A 23,043-nucleotide genomic window follows, 5' to 3' on the forward strand; every position below is an offset into this window, starting at 1 on the left:
GGTGTTATGCCAAGAATCCCTCTAAGGTCTAGTCAATCCCATTACCTGAGAATGGAGAGAATATGGGACACCGTCCTGGTCTCGAGTAGAACACCACACGAGGGATGTTAGCCCACTGTTAGCTGGAGTATGTGTATTAGACTCGTCAGCCCTTGGGTGGTCTTGCCCTATTTTTTTCACCTTTGCCTCCTTTTTCCTACCTTCTTTTTGATGGCCTTAGGCCTCTGGGCACCTTCCCATTGCTAATCAATGCTAAGGTGCAGGTGCTCTCTTCCCCCAATATGGCTGACACTGACCCCTGCTACTGCAGCGTGGTCTGTTTAGACACACTCTAGTAGTCAGGAGCTGGCTGGATCCCCTAAACATTGTAGCAATGCCAGCCTGCCTGCCTGCCATAGGTAGAGTGAGGGAGCTGCTGGAACCTTCCAGAATAGGGGAGCGGTCACCAACTGCCAACTGCCACTATAAAAGAAAAGGGAGGGAAACTTTCTAGTCAGTTGGGGCATCACTGACCTGGGGGACCCTACAAAGGAGACTTAGGCGGTAGGGCCTAGTCAGGCACCTATACCACTGTGGGTGACAGGGTTTAGGCGCTGCCCACTAAGCTGAGTAAGGAACACTGAACTAGCCCACTGATCTGGCCCGTGGGAGGGGAATCCAGAAACCACCTGAAGTGACCTGCTGAGGAACGCTTTAAACTCACATCCCCCACCTCCTCCTCAAGAAACCTAGAACCTACTTCACAAGGGTAAAGGAAAAAACAAGCGCAAAGAAGACCCCCTTTTCTGTGCCCCAAAGTACTTCTGAGGATCAACCAGGTACTGGGCTGTGCCACTCTGTCTTCATCTGGGTCCCTGCGCTGTCCTGCCTGATCCCCTTGGTGGCTCTGTCCTACGCAAACTGCTAGCTAAGCGCTATCATTGCCCCAGTGCTAGCCTCTGAACTGCCTGCCAAGCGCTCTCATCTACTAGCGCTATCCCCAGAATTGCCTGTCTGCCTGAACTGCCTCACCGAGCTGTGTTGCCGCGTCAATGCTCCTTTCTGGGCCCCTGGGGAAGCGCCTCTGCCTCTTGAGCGTTGACCGGCCCGCTGACCGGCCCGAAGCGTGCTGTTCCCCAAAGCGCCGACGCCCCTGCTGAGGCGCTAGTGAAAACTCACCGCCCCAGCCCGGAGCTGCTCACGACCACCTGAGGCGCCTGAGGGAGCTGTATCCCAAGACCGCGGCGCCAGCGCCATTGACTGTGCCACTGCAGCAGCCCTCGGTGACAGGAGAGGGCCGCCAGAATCCCTGACAGGCTGTACTAGGCCCCGACTAGGCCTGGATGCCGTGATCAACATCCCGTGACAGGGGCCAACGGCCGCATCCTGGGCCACACCCCTGCCGCACACTGATTGGTCGAGCCCCCGTCAAGCGAGCCCCGGATTGGCTCGCGGGCTCAGTGTCCGCCAGTTCTACCCGCCATTGGCCCAGAAATCGAGCCTCTAGTCGGCCGTGCTGTCATTGGCGGCCGGCTCCACACCCCCACAGGGCCGCGACCTGATTGGCCCAGGGCCCGCGAGGCGCACTGAGGAAGCCCAGAAACACGTTGGGGCTGGGGGAGGCCTCGGAAGGGCGCCGGAACCACGCGGTCGTCCCCGAATCATCCTGATCCCTGGTGAGGCCAATAATACCTGTGAAGGGGGCTCGGGAGTCAGAGCGAGCCCCTACCCCTCGGCCAGCCCGCCGGACACCGACGCAAGGGCTTCCGTGGGAGCCGACGAAAACAGGTAAAACCCCCCCACCCCAGGGAGGAGGGCGGTAGGCCTGGAGGAGGCCCCGACTTCGCCCCTCCCCTGGGATGACTGTCTTGGGCCCCGTTGGCCCCCATGAAGCCCACTGAGTACGAAGGACTGGGCCGGAGCCCTGTAACGACTGGAGAGCCCCCAGGGAGGCTCTAGTGACTACCCCAATAGAAGAGTTAACCCCTTATGGGGAGTAGTGGTTACTACTGTGGCCTGGTTAAGTGAAGGGGTATTAGTGGCTACAAGGAAATGTTCTATAAGCCTGAGCCCAGCTTCTATGTTTAATGAAATGCACATGTTTGTACCTGATGCTGGGTTCCCTTTGCCTAATGCAAGGTCTTTCCCTCTGCTAATTAACTGTTCTAAACTTGAAGAAAGGTGTTTCCTACCTAAGGAGATATTGCCTGGCCTGTGATGAGATGTTTACCCTTGAAAAAGGTAGCGTTCAGTTTTATGCAAAGTAGTTGCTGCAAGGGTTCACCCTGATTAATGAAATGTTTTTCTCTCATGTAATGTCCTGCTGATTTCTGCAGCCAAGAAATGTTCATTGCTAAGTGATGCCAGGCCTACAGTTATTTACTATTTAAGATTTATGTATTTATGTATTTATGGCCGAGCAATGAAGAATATGCGCTCTTAAGGAAAGGTAATGAGTTACTACTACTGTGATGCTTGATTGCTCTGATCTTGATCTTAGATAAAACTATTTATTTGAATCAAACATACTGGTGTGGCATCAGTCTTTGCATGCACTTATCGTTTCAGTGGATGTGTGTGCTGTGTAGTCGCTTAACACCTAAGCTTCGGGTGCCTACCCGCTCGAGCCAGGCTACCCCCGGGCATCTGGTGAACCCAGTTGCTACATTTGGTGCCGAGAGGTGGGATCAGGACCTGTGACTATACAGCACCCTCCAGAGGGACAGAGTGCGCTGTAATTAGACTAGACACCTATCGTGCGTGCAAGCCTACACAATTGACCCCCACTGTCTAACCTGAGTGTGTAGAGACCTGTTGTGACCTAAACCTGTTACCTACGTCCTAGTGCTTTTCCTTTAATTTATCTGGGTCCCCGCCTGTCAAAATGGAGTTCCAGCTGGCCAACCTACAAGAGTATACGGTGGTGCAGTTAAGGGCATTTTGTCAGGGGATGGGGGTGCCGGTTGGGCAGAAAGCCGCAAAGGAGGAACTCCGTACCGCCTTGAGGGCATGGGTAGGAGCCCACCCAGAGGGGAGAGGGGATGGGGACAGGGGGTCAGGACACACCAGGGGAAGTGGCCACCCAAGTAGAGCTAGACCTACATGGTATTGATGTGTCTGAAAATGTGTTGCCAGGAAGACCTTCCGGGGCAAGTAGTAGTGGGTCTAGAAAGAGTACGTTGTCGCAGGAGTATGAGGACAGGAGGGAGGAGAGGCAATTGAAGTGGGAGCTTGCCAAGTTAGAGCACGAGAGGGAGAGAGAAAGATTAGCTTTGGAAGAGAGGAAGTTGGCGCACGAGCTTTAGCTTAAGGAGCTGGAGCTGAGAGCCTTGCAATTGAGTGCGCCAGCAATTCCCAATGGTGGCAGCGTACCCGGGGCTCAACACGAGCCTAGGTTTTGGTTACCCAAGGAGGAGATAGCGAGCTACACTCAGTGGGATGACATCGCCAAGTGGTTGGAGGCGTATGAAGTGGCCTTGACAGCCCATGGGGTGCCCGAGAAACACTGGGGAGGTAGCCTGTATCGTTACATACCTCCCAATGTCAGGGACACCCTCCTGTATCTTGATGAGACAGATCAGTTCAGATATTCCCCCATGAAGGAGGCGCTCCTTAAAAAGTTTGGTCTCAACCCCGAAAGGTATCGGCAAACGTTCAGTGGCAGCCATAAGCTGTCCACGCAGAATTGGGTGGATTTCTTTGATTATGCCCGTAAAGCTCTGGATGGTTGGGTGCATGGCGGCGAGGTGCATGACTATGAGGGCCTGTACAATTTATTTTTGAGGGAGCACCTCTTGGATAAGTGTTTTCCGGAACTGCACCAACACCTGGTGGACCGCTAGCTGACTGATCCCTGTGAGCTTGCGGAGGAGGCGGATACTTGGGTTAGCACCCGGGTGTCCCACAAGGGCCCCGAGGGATATGGTCCGAAAGGCGGACAGGGCGTCCCCCAGAAGAAAGAGGGGGGAGATAAAAAGAAGGAGTTCTCACGAGGCCCACAAACTAGACAGTTTGGGAGAGGAGTAGGTACCCCACCGCTTTCCAGTTCCCCAAAGCCCACTTACCCTGACAAGAGTCAGCAGTCAAAATTTGTCCGGTGCTATGAATGCGGGGAGGTTGGACACTACAAGGGAGATGCCCAGTGTTGCAAATGACCCCCATCCCCCACAGGTGGCAAGAGTCCCGAGGTGGCCAGTGTAGCGCTTGGGATGGAGCTGCCCCTAGATAGGGAAGGGGAGTGGACAGACCTGACCCTGGGTTCACTTGGAGATAGAGAGATGGTCCCAGTGACGCCCTTACCATCGAACACTGCTAAGTACTAGCAGAGGGTGAAGGTCAATGGGGAGGAGGTGGGCGCTCTGAGGTACACAGGTGCCAGCATGACCACCATAGTGGGGCGGCTGGTGTCCCCTGAGCAAGTAGTACCTGATGTGTTCCATCCGGCCGTGTTGGCTGACCGCAGTCTGAGCTACTATCCCGTGGCTCAAGTTCCCTTTGAGTGGGGAGGAGTGAAAGGCCAGTTGAGAGTTGCAATAAGCCCTGCCTTGCCTGTGGACTGTCTGTTGGAAATGACCTGAAACATACCGCCTGAAAGGAAGTGGAGTTTAAGGCCCACACTGAGATGCTGGGGTTACCAGGGTGGACCTGCGTGGTCACGAGGTCAATGGCTGCCCAGCAAGAGACTCAACCTGGATTGGAGCCTGAGACAACGGCCCAACCAAATGCTGGTCGTGAAGAGGAGAGTGTTGTGGAGCACACACCCCGTGTGATGGATGGGGAGCCCGCGGAGGTACCCCCGGAGTCTGTGGAGGTGGATGTTGTTCCCGTGGCGGACTTGCCGACCCTTGCCGAGTGGCATGTGGAAGGAGGGCCTATCCGGGAGGAATTCTGTTGGGCGCAAAAGGATTGCTCCTCGCTTGAAGGCATATAGGGACAGGCCGAAGCCCAAGCGACTGATTGGGAGACCGGCAGTTTTCACTTGTACTGGGAGGATCTCTTCCTTTAAAGTGAGCCTAAGGTTCCGGTGCATGGATCTTCGAGGGCCTTAGTGGTCCCCCAATGCTACCGGGCCTTCTTATTGGAATTGGTGCTTGAAATATCCTTGGTTGGACACCTGGGCAGGACAAGACCTTTGCCAAGGATGAGAGTTGCCTCTGACACCTACTGCAAGACCTGCAAGACTTGCCAAGTGGCAAGACAGGGACCAAAGTGAAGGCCCCTTTGGAACTGCTCCCGGTGGTCGGGACCCCTTTTGAGCGTGTCGGAATCGACATCGTTGGGCCGTTGGACCCTCCGACCTCTGCGGGACACTGGTTCATCTTGGTGTTAGTGGACCACGCCACTCGGTACCCGGAGGCTATTCCTCTGAGGACTGTCACTGCACCTGTGGTGGCGCGGGCCATGATGGGGATATTTACCCGAGTGGGATTCCCCAAGGTCGTGGTGTCGAAGAGGGGCACAAACTTCATGTCGGCCTACAAGCAGGCCATGTGGAAGGAGTGCAGAGTGACCTATCGGTTCCCCACTCCTTACCACCCCCAGAGTAACGGGCTCATAGAGCGCTTCAACAAGACCTTGGAGGGGATGATCCTGAACCTGCCAGAGGACTTGAGGCGGAAATGGGACATCCTCGTCCCTTGCCTGCTGTTTTCGTACCGCGAGGTGCCACAGAAGGGAGTCAGGTTCAGCCCCTACGAACTGCTCTATGGCCATCCTGTTAGGGGGCCCCTCAGCCTTGTCAAGGAGGGGTGGGAAAAGACTTCGAAGAAGCTTCCCCATGATGTTGTCAGCTACATGCTGGCATTCCGCAGCCAGATGGCCAAGCTGTGGAAGGAAGCCTCAGACAACTTGGAGGCTAGCCAAGCCGTCATGAAGGAGTGGTATGACCACAACGCTCGGACGGTGGAGTTGGACACTGGACAGAAGGTGGGGTCATGGCGCCTGGGGAGCTTAGTGCCCTCCAGGACCGGTGGACTGGTCCGTACAAGATTGTGGAGCGTCGAGGCCAGACCACCTACGTTGTGGATTTGAAGACCCCTCGATAGGCCCATCGGGTGCTCCACGTCAACCGCCTGAAGCCTCACCATGAGCGATCAGAGCTTGCTCTCCTCATGTTGATGGACGGGAGCAAGGAGGAGAAGAGTGAGTCTCTTCCTGACCTTCTGGCGGCCAGGAGAAGGATGGTTCAGTGGAGGGAGTTGTCCTCTCCCCATCCTTGACCCCAGAGCAACAGAGGGACTGCCGCCAGGTATTGGCGCAGCATGCCTCGTTGTTCTCCCTCACGCCTGGAATTACACATCTGTGTACCCATGATGTGAACACAGGGGACAGTCTGCCAGTAAAAACCAAGTCTTACCAGCTGTCCGAGAAAGTTAAGAACAGCATCCAGGGTGAGGTGTCCAAAATGCTGGAGCTGGTGGTGATCCCGTGGGCTAGTCCGGTCGTGTCGGTGCCGAAAGCGCCCCCCCCCCGGGCACCACACCAGACCTTCGGTTCTGGGTGGACTATCGGGGATTGAACTCTGTCACCAAGACAGATGCTCACCCAATCCCACGGGCAGATGAGCTGATTGACCGGCTGGGAACAGCCCAGTACCTCAGCACCATTGATCTAACATCAGGGTACTGGCAGATTGCCATGGCCGATGGAGCAAATGAGAAAACAGTGTTCTCAACCCCTGAGGGCCACTTCCAATTCAGAGTGATGCCCTTCGGGCTCAAGAATGCTCCGGCCACTTTCCAGCAGTTGGTGAACCAGGTGCTGTCTGGCCTGGAGTCCTACTCAGCGGCGTACCTGGATGACATAACTGTCTTCAGTAGCACCTGGGAGAACCATCTGCAGCATCTCCAGGAGGTGCTGCAGTCTTTGCAACGTGCTGGCCTGACCATAAAGGCTAGCAAGTGCCAGATTGGACAGGGCTCTGTCGTCTACCTGGGACACGTGGTGGGCGGGGGTAAGGTGCAACCCCTCCAGGCCAAAATTGAGACCATCATGGCCTGGGAGCCCCCCAAAACCCAAACTGAGGTCCTAGCTTTCATATGCCTCACTGGATACTACCGCAGGTTCGTCAAGGGATATGGTACCATCGAAGCCCCCTTCACCGAGTTGACGTCCAAAAAGCAGCCACGCAAGGTGATCTGGACGGCTGCTTGCCAAAAGGCATTTGAAACACTGAAGCGTGCGATGTGCACCGCTCCGGTGCTTGCCACTCCTGACTTCCAGAAAGAATTCATCGTGCAGACGGACACCTCTGAGCACGGCATAGGCGCCGTGCTATCGCAACTCAACAACGACGCCCAAGACCAACCTGTGGCCTTCATCTCCAGAAGACTCCTCCCTCGGGAACGACGATGGAGTACCATTGAGCGAGAAGCCTTCGCTGTGGTCTGGGTCTTGAAGAAGTTGAGGCCATACCTTTTTGGCTCTCACTTCCTGATTCAAACCGATCACCGACCCCTTTGCTGGCTCATGCAGATGAGAGGCGAAAATCCCAAGTTACTAAGGTGGTCCATTTCCCTACAGGGGATGGACTTTAGGGTGGAACATCGGCCCAGAGTTGACCACGCCAATGGTGACGGTCTCTCCCGGTTTTTCCGCATTAGTGATGAGAACTCCCTAGAGGTTGGGTAGCTCTCCCCTCTTTCGGCTGGGGGGAACACATGTTAGACCTGTCAGCCCTAGGGTGGTCTTTCCCTATTTTTTTTCGCCCTTGCCTTATTTTTCCCACCTTCTTTTTGTTGGCCTTAGGTCTCCGAGCACCTTTTCATGGCCAATCCATGCTAAGGTGCAGGTGCTCTCTACTTCAAATATGACTGCTACTGGCCCCTGCTACTGCAGCGTATAGTAGCACCCTAGTTGCCAGGAGCTGGCTGGGACCCCAAACATTGTTGCAATGCCAGCCTTCCATCGCCTGCCCATAGATAGAGTGGGGAAGTTCCTGGAACCTTCCAGAAGAGAGGCTGAACCTATTTGTGACGCCTTAGAGAGTGGTCACCTGACCTGGGCATATATAAGGAAGGGAGGGAAACTTTTTAGTCAGTTGGGGCATCACTGACCTGGGGAACCCACGCAGGAAATTTAAGCGGTAGGGCCTAGTCAGGGGCCTATGCCACCTGGAGTGACAGGGCTTAGGTGCTGCCTTCCAAGTAGAGTGAGAAACACTGAACTAGCCCACTGATCTGGCCCGGCGGGAGGGGAACCCAGGGACCATCTGAAGTGACCTGCTGACAAGCCTTCAACTCAAACCCCCCCTCAAGAAACTGCTATCCAAAAAGGTCGCAGAAACCATCAAGCGCCAAGAAGAAGACCCCTTTCTTATGCAACCAGGACAACTGGGTATTAACCAGGTACTGGGCTGTGCCATCTCTGTGCCCCCTTGCTTCAACCTGTGTCCCCAGCGCTGTCCTGCCTCATCCCCCTGACTGAACTGCCTAGCTTGCCGACCTGTGAAACCTGCCTAATTGCTCCTCAAGCACTCTCCTGCTAGGCCATCGGAGAAGCGCCACTATCCCCAGAGCTGCAATGTCCTTAAAAGGGCTGTAACCCCCCCTAAGCGCGGGGCTGTGAGAAACTGACTCCACTCACGAGCGCTGTGCCAATTATCCGCTTGAGTGCAAAGACTGGCCCCTCGTGGTCACGCCGTGACCCTAGAGGCCTGGCTGGCCATCACCGCCACCGCCGGTACCTGTGGATAGGCGCTATAACCCGGGATGAAAATTGCAAAAAACACAGTTGATGGACAGAATGTAGAACAATGTCATACTTCATCCCAGTACAAGGATCTGGGCCTAAATCCATCATTTTTTTGCACTCCACACCACCCTGGGTTAGACACTGGCTATCTGAAAATCAGCTCTGACCCTGTGCCTCATGGGAACAGTCCAGTCTGAACTACCAAGCCATATCTTTCCCAGACCGGAATCAAGCATCCAAGCACCGGTTTCTGGCTATCAGCCTTCATCAGCCTGCATAGCTTGACTCCAGTGGTGTGGAGAGCCTGGGACTCATGTCTGAGCATACCCAGCCCACTCGGGGTGAAAATTGCAAAAAACACAGTTGATGGACAGAATGTAGAACAATGTCATACATTCATCCCAGTACAAGGATCTGGGCCTAAATTCATCGGTTTTTTATGCACTCCACACCACCCTGGATTAGACACTGGCTATATGCAAATCAGCTCTGACCCTGTGCCTCATGGGAACAGTCCAGTCCGAACTACCAAGCCATGTCTTTCCCAGACCGGAATCAAGCATCCAAGGACCGGTTTCTGGCTATCAGCCTTCATCAGCCTGGATAGCTTGACTCCAGTGGTGTGGAGAGCATGGGACTCACGTCTGAGCATACCCAGCCCACTCGGGGTGAGAATTGCAAAAAACACAGTTGATGGACAGAATGTAGAACAATGTCATGCTGGGGGCGCGAAGAAGCGCTAGTCCGCCTTACTGACCGCCACGGCCCGAACTGTTTTGCTCCTCTGTGGCCGCTGCTGTTGGGCCTGTGAATCACCGCCGCATGCGGAGCCCTCTGCTGACATCGGTATTCCCCCGGCGGCCCTCAGAGCCAGGAGAGGGACACCGCTGCATTCCCTTAGGCCGCGGTAGGCCTCGCAGCCAGCAACCAGCAGCACTTGACGGGGGCGTGAGCACTCATTGGCTCCCTGCGGGCGCGCCCTTGCCCCTGATTGGTCCCCGGGGCTCTGCAAGGCTGAGAGAGGCCCAGGACCGGCATGAGAGCCCCCACCAGCCCGGAGGAGTGCCGCACCACCGCAACCCAGACCCTCGCCAGGAATGTGCATGCGCAGGCTCCCGCGCATGCGCAGTTTCAAGAAGAAGACGCGATAGACCAGGAAGAAATGTCCCAGCGATAAGGTAAGTGTTTTAACGTACTACTCAGCCACACCTATATCGGTCTTCAGCAGCTTCTGATCCAAATGCACAGTTATGCAACGGAAAACAACTTAAAAATAAACTTGAGCAAGACACGCACCATGACAATCAATAATAATAACAAACAACATAAGTCCTGGACCCTGGGCGGCCAAAAAATAGAGCCAGCAGGCGAGTATAAATACCTGGGAGTCATTTTTGACAGAGCAGGTACATTTGCACAGCAGAAGCAGGCAACAAAAAGGAGAGGGGCTCTGATCGCCGCCACATTGAAAAACGTAGCGAATCAACTGACGGGGCCAATTTTGACCCCTTACTTGAAAGTTATTCAGGCTAAGCTACTCCCCTCAATCTCTTATGGCAGCGAGGCACTACGAGGAAGAGACTCTGAGAACCTGGATTGTATCCAGGTAAAAGCCTACAGAACAATGTTTTCGCTCCCGCCCTACACCTTGCCCGCCCAAATAAGGCTGGAGTTTGGCTTGCAAAAACAAGATCTTGCTAGACAGAGAGCCTATATCATTTGCTGCCACAAACTTCGCTCTGCTACTACTGACGCACAAAATTCGCTGTTATGGCAAGACATACAAAGCAGGGACGTATCACAGGCAAGAACTTACCTGCAGGCAGCATTGGGGACCATCAAACTATCTGCGATCTGGGACATGCAACTTAGGCATACCTCGTTTAAAAAACTAGTCTGGAAAAACATTAAATCTCTTTCCTTACTAGAGGACAAGGCCGCCTTTACTAAAAGAAACCACGCATGGATGACACTAAATTCGTACAAATCCCTGACATCACAATCATATTTTAGTCAGGGCTATTCAAAAACCACAAAACTGAGTTTTCTGAAATACAGACTAGGGATTCTGCCCAGCAGAGAGCATCTTCCACCTTGGCTCAGGAGCAATAGTCATGAAGCATGTCCGCTCTGCAACTTAGACAAGGACAACAACCTCCATATGACCTGTCTTTGCGAAGAGCTTCGGCAAGTCCGCCAACAGCTCTTAAAGGACCAGTTCAAGCAGATAGGGACTAGCACTAGAAGGCAAGCGGTGCTCGCCTGCTTGAATCCTGCAAACACTATATTGAATTGCGATGATAGAGCAAAGACTGCTAAAACTTCCAAAATTGGCGATCATCGACACAGGCAACAAGTAGGCAGACATCAGGACGCAAGGGAACATGCTGCCCTGGCCCGAGGAAAAATGCTCCTGGACAATTACACTGGGTCTTTTACTGTAAGCTTTTCTAAAATGACTAAACAGAACAAATTTTTATGACATTTTAAAACTGTTTTGTATAACGTTTTGCACTGGTTTTAATTAACTATGCATAATAAACTTAAACTGAAACTTAAACGTGTGCTTGGGAATTTGTTAAATATTCAAGTTGCAGCATATGCCGCAAAATTAGGAGAGGTGGGTGGTACTCTCCTCCTTGTAGCACTGTATAAATACTTTTCAAAGAAAAACAAGTTGGTGAATTTTTCCAGTGGTGCCATCCCTTTGTACAATACCACCATTTATTGTGTTTAAAATGTACAGGTGATTGGCTAAGTATCATCCACAGGGATGAAACCCAATTTAACAAATTAGAGTCCACAAACTACTTGACCCTCAAATACCTCAGAGTTAAAATCATAACTAAAGACGCCACTGCTACCAAACTCCACACCATCTATCGACCCCCTGGTGGTGGCATACTCTTCACTGAAGAACTAACAGGCCTAATATCACAGTTCTCCCTAACTGACTCCAACAATGTGTTCCGAGGCAACTTCAACCTGCAATGGAAGGACACATAACCTTACAAACCTTCTTGAATTAATTAAACTCAGGCAAGTCTGCAATGAACAGACCCGCAATAAAGGCTCTACCTTAGATGCCATATTTACCAGAAGGGGCCTTGTCTCCATTTCATCCATCATATCGATTGATAGGACAAAACACCATCTAATACTGTTCAATCAAACTGCCCACCCCACCCCACCTCCAACCCAGTCCGATCCAGCAAACCTCCATACTGGGCAAGGAACATCAAACAATTGCCACTAATTGAGCTGGAATCCAAAATCAGCACCCAATTACATTTGCAACCTCTCCATCACACCATAGATTACCTCGCTGCCCAATATAGCTCAGCAGTGAATGATGTTCTTGACCAAGTGGCAGCGCGCAAACTAAAGCAATCCAGAAAAATACAATCTAGATGCTGGTACAGTGCAGATCTTAACAAAGAGAGGAGACAGCTTAGACTGATCGAAAGATTATGGAGGAAAACACCCTCTCCAGCATACCTCTCACTCTTAAGAGTCAAACGGTCCTCTTGCAAGAAACACATCTTTAGGGAAAAAGGCACTTTATTTTGCAACCAACTTGATCACTCGAAGAACAGACTTAGGGAGCTCTTAACCCCTTCAGTGCTAATGACGGCTCCAGGCCGACACGATTCCAGTAGGGAAGGTGTTGGTATAGTCCTTATGTTGGAGCGCCATCTAGAGGAAATCCAGTAGATAATATGTTGCAATAGTAGTGTGCAATGCTTTCCAATGGGGCAACCAGATTGCTGGGCTTAACTGGAAGGCCTGAGGCCTGAGGGACCGGGGAGGGCGGCCTCCCCATCCCTGGCTCTGTCCTTGGTCCTGCTGCGTGGCAGGGTTTCCGGGACGGGGGTCCGGAGATCCCAGGGAGGCTTCCCATGCACCTCTGGGCTTGGGAGCCCGGGCTGGGTCCAGGGGCCCGGCCGGGCCCTGGGTCGGGTGCCACAGCCAAGGCCCCTGTCCCCCGGCCTGCCGCACTGCCAAAGGCCCGGGACGGGGTTCTGTGGTACCCGGGGAGCCTCCCCGTGCTTGGCTGGGTTCACGAGCTCCGTCCAGGGCCCCTGAGGGCCCCAGGGATGGTGGCCTCCCCACACGGGGCTCAGTCCTGGGTCCTGCTGCATGGCAGAGTGCCCGGGACGGTGTCCGGCAGGCCCGGGGAAGGCTTCCCCTGCGTCTCCGGGCCTGGGAGCCCCTGGCTGGGTCGAGGGGCCCCGCCGGGCCCCGGGTCGGTTGCTCGGGCCCTGGGCCCTGTTCCCCCTGCCTGCTGCACTGCCAAGGGCCCGGGTCAGGGTTCCGTTGTGGTCGGGCAGGCCTCCCCTGCTTGTCAAGGTGTCTGGGGGCCCGGGTCGGAGGGCCTGTTGGGCCCCCTGGCAGCCTCCATAGCTGGGGCCCAGCTGGGGCTCTTGGCCTCTGGTACGCCATGCCCCGGCGCCCGCTCACTCCATCGTTGGGGCACAGGGTGTCCAGACGGCTTCCCTTTCGTGCCCGACCATTTGGTCACCCATATCCCCTCGACCATCTGGGTCGCCCAGCTCCCCTCGGCCATCTGGTCGCCCGCAATGCTTTCCTATGGGGCAACCAGATGTCGAACTTCCCTGGAAGTCCCGATGAGGGGCCAGTTGCCTCCCAGATCCCAGCGAGGGCTCCAGGAGGTCGGGTACTTTTGCGCCTTGGGTCCCCTCTGTCACATCGTGTGCACGGATTTCAAGAAAAGGGGGTAATTTTCCTCTACATTACTAGGGAGAGGGTCAGTCAGACCTCCGTGAGTTCCGGCGATTCTGAATCAGAGGAAGGCAGGACCCGGGCCCGCCCGCCGTGGTGGGTACGCACCTGCCGCTCAGCCCCTTGCCGATGGTCCTTTTTCTCCGATTTTGCTCAGGCAGAGCTCCATGAGGCCCGGCCATGCCGAGACAGGGGAAGGTAGCACCCGGGGCCCACCCGCCGGGGCCCCCAGGGGCCCGGGAACGCACCTGCCTCTCAGCCCCTTCCTGATGGTCCTTTTTCTCCGAGTTTTTTCCCTCAGTCAGACCTACGTGAGGTCCGGCGATTCTGAAGCAGGGGAAGGCAGGACCTGGACCGGCCCACCGGAGCCCCAGGGGCCCGGGTACGCACCTGCCTATTGGGCCCCTTGTCGATGGGCCTTTTTCTCTGAGTCTGCTTGCCCCAGGAGAGGGCAGGTAGGGGATGCCTAGCCAGCATCCCCCCCCTGCGCAGGGCGGCCTGCCAGGGGATGCCCCGGCCGGATTCTCTGATCGATTGGGCACTCTCGGTCCGTTTAGGGATGGACTGCTTGGCCAGCCTCGGCTGTTGTTTCAAGCAAAGAGCTTCCACCCCACATGGACTTTTCGACTCGAGGGCCTGCCACCTGGCGGGAGGCCCCTTTCAACATAGCAGAGCGAAAGCCGAGCGGCCCGGCAGCTCGTGCCCCCCAGTGGTCCGACCCGAGCAGGACGGGTTGGGTGGCACCAGGCCCTCGGAACGCCGCTGCCCATCAGGTCCGTAGGCCCCGTGCGCCACACCGTCACCCCTCTCTGCCTCAGCACGTTTCCACAGCAGCTCGCAACGACCATTCCGAGGGGTGCTGCCGCCGCCAGGCTCCGGCACCCCTGCTTCTCGCTCAGGCTGCGCCTCGGCCCGCCTCTCCCACCCAGGGGAGATGGCTGGGCCTGCCGGTGCCCATGCAACCACGCCTCTACCCACCCCTCCAGTGAGCCCTCCAGCCCAGGCGGGTAGGCTCCTTCCCCCTGACAGGCTCCCGAGAGACGGAGGGGCACGCAAAGGTGTCCGGTCGGGGAGATGGGCATGCGGTTCCCACCCCGTCATCAGGTGCGGCTACCTGGTTGATCCTGCCAGTAGCATATGCTTGTCTCAAAGATTAAGCCATGCACGTGTAAGTACACACGGCCTGTACAGTGAAACTGCAAATGGCTCATTAAATCAGTTATGGTTCCTTTGATCGCTCCATCTGTTACTTGGATAACTGTGGTAATTCTGAAGCTAATACATGCCAACGAGCACTGACCTCCCGGGATGCGTGTATTTATCAGACCAAGACCAATCCGGGCTCGCCCGGCCGCTTTGGTGACTCTAGATAACCTCGGGCCGATCGCACGTCCCTGTGACGGCGACGATACATTCGGATGTCTGCCCTATCAACTTTCGATGGTACTTTCTGTGCCTACCATGGTGACCACGGAGAACGGGGAATCAGGGTTCAATTCCGGAGAGGGAGCCTGAGAAACTGCTACCACATCCAAGGAAGGCAGCAGGCACGCAAATTACCCACTCCCGACTCGGGGAGGTAGTGACGAAAAATAACAATACAGGACTCTTTCGAGGCCCTGTAATTGGAATGAGTACACTTTATATCCTTTAACGAGGATACATTGGAGGACAAGTCTGGTGCCAGCAGCCGCGGTAATTCCTGCTCCAATATCGTATATTAAAGTTGCTGCAGTTAAAAAGCTAGTAGTTGGATCTTGGGATTGAGCTGGCAGTCGGCCGCGAGGCAAGCTACCCGAGAGCCAATCAGCTTTCCGCGTTCGAACTCGCGTTACACGCCGGGTGCCCCCTGAACCCCTAGGTTAGATGTGGGATCATAATAGGTCTCCGCGGGGGGAAGCGCCCGGTATGAGCACCGGGGAACGTACCAGGGAGCCTACCAAAGGGAAAACCCAGTGAAACAGTAAAATAATAATTTAAAGTGCTTAGAGGTAGGGTAGCTCTGAATAGAGTTGTTGTGTTGTGTGGGTGATTTAAGTACCAACATGTAGGTACCAATGCAGAGTCTTAAATTCAATGTACACCTTTCTTTCTGTAGATATCTTGCATGTTGTTACAGAAGTTATTGTGGTATATGGAATCCATACCATAGTCTGTCAGGAAAGCAGAAACAGATCCTTTAAGCACTCCCTGAGAAGACCTAGGGGATCATGGGTAGTCTACCCTGCTCCCTTATGATGTTTTAAAATTGCACAGTATACTGTAAGTTTCACTTTATATTATAATATAAGTATAATCATTTTGGTAGTACTTCATGAATTAGATATAAAAATGAATAATGTCTCAAACAATTTTTAATTATTAAATAAAAATGTATTGGTTAGAAAAAAACTTCCAGCATTAGATCATCTGGAATCTCCTCAAAAATGCATGTTTCAATATCTTGTAAACATTCAATAAATTGTTGATCCAAAGACTGATCCATAAAATCCTCCAACAAAATCTTCATTAAGAATCTCCTCATTTGTAATCTCGAAAGAAACATTAATCTTTTCTTGTTCCCCTTCCATTTTCTTGCTGTAAATTGCATAAAAAATAACTATATCAGTAGAGTTAGGGCACTGTTGGGTTTAAGTTCAGACAGGTAGTTCTGATTTTTTAACAGTGAAGTTAACTTTGGGCAGTGTATTGTATCAGGCAGGAAGTAGAAATATAAAAAGTGCCTGTGATGAAGCGTAAGTAAATTCATAATTATAGCAGAGAAGCCTAAGTCAATCCATAAATATAACAGAGGAGCCTATCTCAATCTATAACTATAACAGAGGGACAGTAAATAACTATCAGAAAACGTTTTTACAAATTAAGTTAAAGTGCCCCTTACAAATTAACAACTTACTTTACAGAGAGGTGAAGAAGAAAAAATGTGAAAATCCTTTCAAGATGTACCTCAGGTAGTTGTAGTCAAAATGGCCGTGTTTCCGTCTCATTTTTCATTTATATTCATGTATATAACCAATCAAATGTCAGGAAAAAAAGTAGAATATGAAAGTAACATTTTAATTGGTTGTAAATTCTAACACTTCATATGTGTTTTTGTCATGTAATTTAACTCAGGATATTTAGACAGTGCTACAGCTCAAATGACTCAATGGAATTCCACCAAATTTGGGAAAATGGTAGAGACTGGTATGTAGTAGGGCCTATTCTATATTTGGTGAAAGTCTCTCAAGTGGTTTTTATGTAAATTAACTTTTAACATTTTTTGGGAGCGCTTACCGGTGCGCGCCCCGGTACGCGTACCGGCAGCGCTACGGGAGTCCTCCATCTTGTGTTTCGGTAGATTTGAGACACAAGATGGAGGACAAACAACGTTGGGAATGGGTAAAAGGGGGCACGGTAGACACCCCCTGACCCCCTAGGTTTACTGAAGGGGGCTTAGGAGGCCCATATAGGCCAAATAAAAAAATAATAATTAATTTTTCGCGGGGGGGGGGCGCCCGGTACGCGTACCGGGGAGCATACTTTGGTGAAAAAAGTTAGAGTTAAGTAATCATTTTGAGTGATCAGAGGTAGGGTAGCCCTGAAAAGAGCTTTTGGGTTCTGTGGATGATTTAGGTAGCTACAAGTAGGTTCCAATGCACAGTCTTAAATTCAGGAGGGATATTCTATTCCCCTCATCTGAGAAGTGCACACCATCTCCTCTGTAGATATCTTGCATGTTGTAATGCAAGTTATTGTTGTATATTGAACCCATTCCATAGTCTCTCATGTAAGCAGAAACAGATTTATTCACATGTTTCCGTGCTTTCTCAAATTGTTGGACAAAATTGGTTGGACCACTTCCATTTCTGTCTTTGGCATATATTGGAATATACCAAGGCAGTTTGTGGAAAAAGTGTCATCAATTGCCCAAAGGTGTCCTTTAAAACCATTTCCAGACCTACCCCAGTCAAAGTGCCTAGGTCATTTCCACCACAGTGCAAAATTATAAGGTCAGGGTGTGGCAGATGGTGAAAGGTTTTCACCAATGGTATCAATTGATGACATCTCAATCCTCTTTGGCCAATCCATTTGATGTGCACATTTGGTAAATCAAGGTTGTGAAAATTTCTGAGAGCTGCATACCTTTGAGCCCAGTGGATGTAGCTATGTCCAATAATCCAGACAGAATACATGGTGAGAGGAGGTTATGGTGCAGTCAGATGAAGTGTAGGAATGAAATGGCAGTTGGAACAGTAGAAGTTTGCAAAAAAAACTGTGGAGTTTCAGTGCTGTTGAATCACAAGCAATGATTGGTGGATTCAGATAGTTGAAAACTGAAAGTTAGGGTGCATGGTTCTGTTCTGTGAAAGAAGTAATTTGAATGGTTAAGAAAAAGTCATTAAAAGAAAGATTGCACCTGATAAGCTGGTGTATTGAGAGGTCAAACATCCTTGCTGAGTTCATTTGCAACATTGTAGAATAAACTTTTAACCCTGAGAGCTCAGTGAGGAGGGAGTTGCTATGGTAACAGGTAGAAAGGGCTGAGGGGGGGAAGGGTGTTGGTTTGAAAATAGAGAGGGAAGAGTTTTAATTAGTTAACATGAGGGATATGTGTGTAGAATTAGAGGTTTTCTGTGCAATTCATGGTTGCAGTGCCTGGAGTACATACCTTTTGCTCTGCTAACGAAATATTGGTGTGTGTATCTGACACTGTTCTCAATCTCCCAAAGCATTTGTAAAGGTGAGTTATGATTCATTCAATATAGATAGAGAGTTCAGATTAGGAAGCACATTAAGCTTCTTTGCTGTTGGTTTGTGTGATGTTTTTTGAAAATGCATGGTATCAATATTTGCAAGATAGAGGATTTGTATTTTGTGAAATAGTGAGGTTTTAGTAGTGAAATTGAATGCTTGTACATAGGACATGCGCTCTGTTTCTAAAGTGTTATTTAAAAAATGATTTTAGGGCAAATCAATGGGTTTCCGTAGTGAAATTGAATGCTTGTACATAGGACCTACGCTCTGTTTTTAAAATGTTATTTAAAAAACAATTTTAGGGCAAATCAATGGGTTTAAGTAGTGAAAATGAATGCTTGTACATACGACCTGCGCTCTGTTTCTAAAATGTTATTTAAAAAATGATTTTGGGGCAAATGAACGGCTTTTACATTTTTAAGAAGGAATAAATAGTGTGTGCAGGATTACATAAAAATATTTGAACCTTTCACAATCATGTCACCTGTGTTACTTCAGATTAGGAAGCACACTGAGCTTCTTTGCTGTTGGTTTGTGTCATTTTTTTGGTAATGCTTTGTAGGAATGTTTGCAAGAGAGAGAACATTTATTTTTTTAAATAGTGAGGTTTAGTTGTGAAATTGAATGCTTGTACATAGGACATGCGCTCTGTTTCTAAAATGTTATTTAAAAAATGATTTTGGGGCAATTGAATGGGTTTCAGTAGTGAAATTAAATGCTTGTACATAGGACCTGCGCTCTGTTTCAAAAATGTTATTTTAAAAACAATTTTAGGGCAAATCAATGGGTTTCAGTAGTGAAATTGAATGCTTGTACATAGGACCTGTGCTCTGTTTCTAAAATGTTATTTAAAAAACGATTTTAGGGCAAATCAGTGGGTTTCAGTAGTGAAATTGAATGCTTGTACATAGGACCTGTGTTCTGTTCCTAAAATGGTAATTGAAAAACGATTTTAGTGCAAATCAATGGGTTTCAGTAGTGAAAATGAATGCTTGTATATAGGATCTGTGCTCTGTTTCTAAAATGTTAATTGAAAAACGATTTTAGTGCAAAACAATGGGTTTTAGTAGTGAAAATGAATGCTTGTAAATAGGATCTGTGCTCTGTTCATAAAATATTAATAAAAAACGATTTTGGGACAAATCAATGGCTTTTACATTTTTGAGAAGGAATACATAGTGTGTGCATGATTACATAAAAATATTTAAACTTTTCACAATCATGTCACCTGTGTTACCTCAGATTAGGAAGCAGACTGAGCTTCTTTGCTGTTGGTTTGTGTCATGCTTTTTGAAAATGCATGGTATCAATATTTGCAAGATAGAGGATTTGTATTTTGTGAAATAGTGAGGTTTCAGTAGTGAAATTGAATACTTGTACATAGGACCTGCGCTCTGTTTCTAGAATTTTATTTAAAAAAGGATTTTCGGGCAAATCAATGGGTTTCAGTAGTGAAATTGAATGCTTGTACATAGGACCTGTGCTCTGTTTCTAAAATGTTATTTAAAAAACGATTTTAGGGCGAATCAATTGGTTTCAGTAGTGAAATTGAATGCTTGTACATAGGACCTACGCTCTGTTTTTAAAATGTTATTTAAAAAAACGATTTTAGGGAAATCAATGGGTTTCAGTAGTGAAATTGAATGCTTGTACATAGGACCTGCACTCTGTTTCTAAAATGTTATTTAAAAAACGATTTTGGGGCAAATCAATGGCTTCTACATTTTTGAGAAGGAATAAATAGTGTGTGCATGATTACATAAAAAAATTTGAACCTTTCACAATCATGTCGCCTGTGTTATCTCAGATTTGGAAGCAGACTGAGCTTCTTTGCTGTTGGTTTGTGTCATTTTTTGGGTAATGCTTGGTAGGAATGTTTGCAAGAGAGAGGAAATGTATTTTGTAAAATAGTGAGTTTTCAGTACTGAAATGGAATGCTTGTACATAGGACCTGCGCTCTGTTTCTAAAATGTTATTCAAAAATCGATTTTGGGGCAAATCAATGGCTTTTACATTTTTGAGAAGGAATAATAGTGTGTGCAAAATTACATTAAAATATTTGAACCTTTCACAATCATGTCACCTGTGTTACCTCAGATTAGGAAGCACACTGAGCTTCTTTGCTGTTGGTTTGTGTCATGCTTTTTGATAATGCTTGCTATCTACATTTGCAAGATAGAGGATTTTTATTTTGTGAAATACTGAGGTTTCAGTAGTGAAGCTGAATGCTTGTACATAGGACCTGCGCTCTGTTTCTAAAATGTTATTTAAAAAACGATTTTGGGGTAAATCATTGGCTTTAACATTTTTGAGAAGGAATAAATAGTGTGTGCATGAATACATAAAAATATTTGAACCTTTCACAATCATGTCACCTGTGTTTCCTCAAATTAGGAAGTGGATTGTGCAGATGAGGTGAGGCATGTCCAGGGGTGCAAAGGAGGTGAGGCCTGTGTCCATGAGTGCAATGGAGAGGACTTACCTCCTCTGACCCTTAGACAAGCATTATCTAATCTGTGCCCCTTGGACAGACCACAATACATTGAGTATAATTGATGGTAACAGGGTGTAGATGAGATGAGGCGTTTCCAGGGGTGTAGATTAACTGAGGCCTGTCTAATGGTGCAGATGTTTTGAGGTCTATTCATGGTTGCAGATGAGGTGAGGATTGTCCAGGGGTGCATAGGAAGTGATGCCTGTGTTGAAGAGTGTAGTGGAAGAGAGGTCTGTCCAGGGGTGGAAAGAAGGTGAGGGCTGTGTGTAAGAGTGTAGTGGGGGATAGGCTTCATAAAGTCCAGTCCAGTGCACTCTTAGACACCGGTCTCACCACCTATGCTCCCCAGGACAGGCCTTACCTCATATGTACAATCTGCTTACTAATCTGAGAAAACACAGGTGATATGATTGTGAAATGTGCAAATATATATTTTTTAATCTTGCAGATACTATCTAATCCCTGTCAATAATGTAAAAGCAATTCATGTGCCCAAAATATTTTTTTAGAATTACATTTAAAAAACAGAGATAAGGTCATATGTATAAGCATTATATTGTTTATATTGTTTGCTTATTGTAATTGTTTTGTTGTTTGGTAACAGTGGTCTATAATGAGTTTTTTATTTTTTTTTGTTTACCACAGATTGAAATCAAGATTTCAATAGTAAGGAAATATGCCCTCAAGGCAAAGGAGACGGAAAGATGCTAAGCGGAAAAAATCAAAAACAGCTACGGAATTAAAGCAGTCGCCTACAACAAATACTTCAAAAAACAGGAAAAAAATCTCCTGGTAAGACAACTAAGTCTTTCTTACGGAACATATGTAGATAAAAAAAAAATGTTGGTCAGAATGTGGATAAAGAGAAGGAGAGAGCAAATTTGAAAAGGAAGGAGAGGCCCCCCAAAAATGTTACTACTGGAGCGGGAGAGAATAATATGTATAGGAATAGAAGGCAGAATCAATTTAGGGACATTCGTAAATGAATGTTTCTCAATAATGTGGTTTTAAATTTGTTAAAAAATATTAAAAAAGGTAAACAGAGATCTGCTTTTTATAAGAAAAAGAAAAGTGTAGAGAAGATTGTTGATCAGGCTTTTGAAGTTAAGAAAAAATTATTTATTTTAGTAATCAATAGAATTAGGACACTTAACAAGACAATTGATGTTTTCAAATCAAACAGTAAATGGAAAAGAGTAATTAATCGGACTAATTTTTGTAAAGTTTTTTCTGGAGAATGGATGCACAGTTCAAGTTGTGAGCCTTTTTTTTAATGAGGAGAGTTACTTCCAGGAGAATGATTTAGTGCATGCAGTTGACATCAGTGATCAAGCATATAGGGTGAAAGACGGTTGTACGATTGAAAAAGAGAAACTTGTGCCTAGAGAACCAGAAGAGGTGTTAACTGATGAAGTTTTAGGGAGACGTACTAAGGGTCCAGTGTACACTTGGAAGTCTAGTAGTATTTGTAGTGTGCGACAGGAATCAATCGATTTGTTTTGTAATTTCTTACGTACATATAGTAAGAAAAGTCTAAAACAGAAAATGAAGATGTTGCAAGACTTAGATCCTTGTAGAGTAAGAGAAAACACAGGTTTGCAAGGGCATTCACTGGCTTGTCTTTCTAGAAAAGTCTCAGAGTGTTTTTCATCATTTCAGGATGTTAGCAGTGCATCATAACAAAATGAGGAAATTAGTGAGAAGGTTGTATTATGCAAAAAGTCCAGCACTTAAGCTTAAACAATTAAACAGTGCTCTTTTGCATGGAACTGAATTAGATGTGAAGAAGATTTGTGAAGAAATTGAGATTTGTTATTTTGGTGAAAAAGAGGACAGTGTAGAAATTGACACAGAAATTCAAGGTAATGTGGAAGACAATGTACAGATTTCAAGTACAGAAAAGTTTGACCAGGAAATTACCAGGTTTAAGGTGAAATCAAGTGAAAGGCCGAATTTTACTTGTGTGTGTTGTCGACGAACTCATTATAAGCATCAAACTAGATTAGTTGATTTATATGTAAAAAGTGAAAAGATAAGTAATTATGAGTGGAAGGATTTTGCAACTTATTTTTGGGTGGAGAATTCTTTTGATTTGAGTTCTGATCAGCGTATTTGTAAATATTGTTATGATAAATTAAATCAAAACAGAATGCCTGCCAGAGCTGTTCATAATAATCTGGAGTTGGTAGACATTCCTCCTGAATTGATGGATTTAAATACATATGAGTCAATTTTGATTCAATGTGTCCATCCTTTTCAGGCAATTGTTCGCATGTAGCCTAAGATAGGGAAATTGCCTCCTTCAGATTTACAGAGAGGATTAAAGGGAAGAGTTGTTTATTTGCCTCTAGATTTCAAGAAAATATTGATACAATTGGTGTAGAGAATGTGGAAGAGGA

The 23,043-nt window shown here is 48.5% G+C and overlaps 1 protein-coding gene and 1 pseudogene across 1 annotated transcript in view; both read left to right on the forward strand.

Moving 5' to 3' along the window:
- The window catches only part of LOC144822034 (CD5 antigen-like), a 788,570-nt gene that overhangs the window by 381,674 nt on the left and 383,853 nt on the right, over positions 1 to 23,043 (forward strand). The gene's annotated exons all lie outside the window — the stretch shown is intronic.
- LOC144825462 (18S ribosomal RNA) lies at positions 14,528 to 15,135 on the forward strand (annotated as a pseudogene).

Source organism: Lissotriton helveticus, chromosome 3_1 (assembly GCF_964261635.1).
Source record: "Lissotriton helveticus chromosome 3_1, aLisHel1.1, whole genome shotgun sequence".
NCBI classification, from domain to species: Eukaryota; Metazoa; Chordata; class Amphibia; order Caudata; family Salamandridae; genus Lissotriton; species Lissotriton helveticus.